The sequence below is a fragment of the Ranitomeya variabilis genome, chromosome 4, assembly GCF_051348905.1.
Source record: "Ranitomeya variabilis isolate aRanVar5 chromosome 4, aRanVar5.hap1, whole genome shotgun sequence".
Classification (NCBI taxonomy): Eukaryota; Metazoa; Chordata; class Amphibia; order Anura; family Dendrobatidae; genus Ranitomeya; species Ranitomeya variabilis.
This window is the reverse complement of record NC_135235.1, coordinates 291,047,256-291,050,517: the sequence shown is the minus strand read 5'-3', so window position 1 is coordinate 291,050,517 and position 3,262 is coordinate 291,047,256. Positions and strand designations below refer to the sequence as shown.

Sequence of the window (3,262 nt, the reverse complement as noted above, 5' to 3'; positions counted from 1 at the left end):
CGTGCAAATTCTGTGGCACATTCTTAGGACCGATGAGCAACGTAAATTTTTTTTTCCCAAAAATCATGTCCGACAAACTCGTACCCAGCTTTCCCTAAAAAGGATAAATGTATCTCCTAAGACTTGTTATTGTAGCTATAAAGGAGTTTGTTCTAGGAGAAGAAAGTTAATGAATTACTTTTAGTCCCAGAAAAGTTTAGGATGCTGCAATTAGAACACATTAAATAATAGACAATAAATATAGTGACACCTAGTGGTGAAATAAAAGAAGATGGCAGCGGTGGGATTCGAACCCACGCCTCCAGAGAGACTGGAGCCTAAATCCAGCGCCTTAGACCGCTCGGCCACGCTACCAGGTGACTTTGGTGTTTAATTGCATAAGAGAAGAGCCAATACCAGCAGCCCAAATCCTGCCCCCCTCCCACTGGTTACAGTGGGCGTTACCCATTCATTTAACCCTTTCAGTTAAAACCTTAGCAGGTGTCCATTAAACTCACCATTTACAAAAAGTGATTTTATGACCACGAAGCGCTGATTTTTTTTCCCCCCTTATTTTAACATTTGTTGTCGGTCAGTAAAGTAAAAACTGAACTTTTTTCAGACAATTTTAGGAATTTTTTTGCAATTTTAAAGAGCATCCAAAAAGAGAGGAGGAACCCTCCCTAAAGTAAAATTTTGCTGTTATATGATTGTGGCAGTCTATTAGCAGCCCCTGATTGGCTGCAGCGCTGACTTGACAATTTTGCTGGGGGTATCAGGAGACCTGGTGGAACATCACTGATGCAAGAGGAGAGTATGATTCAGTAAATATTCAGGCCAGATGACTCAAACAATGGTAGGGAACAGCCGCTACCTGCATGCAACAGTGTCCTCCCTTATTATACTATTATTATGGTGTCCTCCCTTATTATACTATTATTACACCTATGCCGAGTGCCGCTTTTCTCCTTCCTAATTCAGAGCTTTTCTTTTTATTTTCGTTTCTTTTTTTGGTAATTTAAGAAACGATTATGCGTTCAAGAAGAGGTTTGCGCTGGCTGATTATCCTAGGAAACTGTGTGTTAGACAATAATCGTGCTGCCCATCTCACCCGACGAACAAGCAGAATCCTTGTTCGTCGGGCGAATTGACCTTTCAAGGAGTGTTTCACTGGTGTTTAATGACGCTGTTGAACCATGTGTTTTTTTTTTTCCCCTTAAAGGATTTTAGGGGGAGCCTGAAAAGAACGCATGATGAGATACATTTGCGTTTTTAAATACAGATTTTTAAATACAGAATCTCAGTGTTTCCAGACTTATAATAAGAAAAAAGCACAGAAAAAAAAGTATGAAAAACAGAAAACGCTGCAAAGACCCAGGTTAAAAAAAAAAATAAAAAAAAAAAAAAAAGCGGAGAATAAAATACTACATTTCCACACTTGGGAGCACGGACTGAGAGTTATAGATCACACTGCACATTAGTCCAGTCATGTGGTTTTAATTGTATTAATTCGTTAATGAATCCAATAATTAAATTATTTATTTATTTTAATTATTTCATACATATTCTTAGAAAAAAAAAAAAATCCCGAAGCCGTTATATCAGATAACACGTCAAGTGAATTTTGTTTTGTTTAATAAATAAAAGTCTTAGATGAATAATAAATAAATGAAGAAACATTTTTCTAGTTTTGCTGTTACTATCAATGAAACTGAAAGGGAGAAGACAGATTTTGACAGTGAGGGTGATCAATGAGTGGAACAGGCTGCCACGAGAGGTGGTGAGTTCTCCTTCAATGGAAGTCTTCAGAGGCCGGACAGACATCTGTGTGGGATGGGTTAGTGAGTCCTGCATTGACCAGGGGGTTGGACCAGATGACCCAGGAGGTCCCTTCCAACTGTAACATTCTAGGAATCTAGGACTCTACAATTGTTCTGTTACTGTAACTCATTTTCTGTATAGAACACTCATTTCAAGAAGTGACACACTGCGCTCATACCGCCGAAATAGCTCAGTTGGGAGAGCGTTAGACTGAAGATCTAAAGGTCCCTGGTTCGATCCCGGGTTTCGGCAGAAGTTTTTTAACCACTTATTTAACCAGTAATTGTACATTTCTAATGTCTTGGAGGTTACATGGTGGAAAGAGGCTGGGATGAAATTGTATATATCAAGTTTTTGCTTATATTTACCTGGTATAATGTATATATAAATATACATATACTAGACTGTGGCCCGATTCTAATGCATCGGGTATTCTAGAATATGCATGTCCCCGTAGTATGTGATTCGCGGCAGACTGTGCCCGTCGCTGATTGGTCGAGGCAACCTTTATGACATCATCGTCGCCATGGCAACCATTATGACATCATCGTCGCCATGCTGTGCCCATCTCTGATTGGTCGAGGCCGCCCGACAAACCGTCGACCACTCCATATAAGGTATGGTCTACAAACCGCCAACCACTCCATATAAGGTATGGTCTACAAACCGCCGACCACTCCATATAAGGTATGGTCTACAAACCGCCGACCACTCCATATAAGGTATGGTCTACAAACCGCCGACCACTCCATATAAGGTATCCTGTTTGTAGACCATACCTTATATGGAGTGATTTCCAGGACAGACAGACAGACAGACAGACAGACAGAAAGACAGACAGACAGACAGACAGACAGACAGACAGACAGACAGACAGACAGACGGAAAAACCCTTAGACAATTATATATATAGATAATGTGTGTATATACAAAATATATTACACACACATACGTATATATATACTAGATTGTGGCCCGATTCTAACGCATCGGGTATTCTAGAATATGCATGTCCCCGTAGTATATGGACAATGATGATTCCAGAATTCGCGGCAGACTGTGCCCGTCGCTGATTGGTCGAGGCAACCTTTATGACATCATCGTCGCCTTGGCAACCATTATGACATCTACGTCGATACTGTGCCCGTCGCTGATTGGTCGAGGCCCAGGCGGCCTCGACCAATCAGAGACGCGGGATTTCCAGGACAGACAGACAGACAGAAAAACCCTTAGACAATTATATATATCGATATACACACACATAACAGAAAAATATGCACACATAAATATATACATACAGTACACATAAAAATAAACACCCACACACATATACGCACATATATAAATATTTATAGTGAATATATTAGGCTATATGACCTGAAGAAAGTTATTACACACGCTGCCCCTTTTTCTAAATTCTGTGATAAGTTTATTTTCCTCTTTTACAAAAAGTATCCATTGC

General features: G+C 40.0%; 2 non-coding genes across 2 annotated transcripts; one reads left to right on the top strand and one right to left on the bottom strand.

Moving 5' to 3' along the window:
* Positions 1–272: 272 nt before the first annotated feature.
* TRNAL-UAG (transfer RNA leucine (anticodon UAG)) lies at positions 273–354 on the bottom strand. The gene has a single exon. It is a non-coding gene; the product is annotated as a tRNA-Leu (tRNA).
* Positions 355–1,979: 1,625 nt separating this feature from the next.
* TRNAF-GAA (transfer RNA phenylalanine (anticodon GAA)) lies at positions 1,980–2,052 on the top strand. The gene has a single exon. It is a non-coding gene; the product is annotated as a tRNA-Phe (tRNA).
* The last annotated feature ends 1,210 nt before the right edge of the window (positions 2,053–3,262 follow it).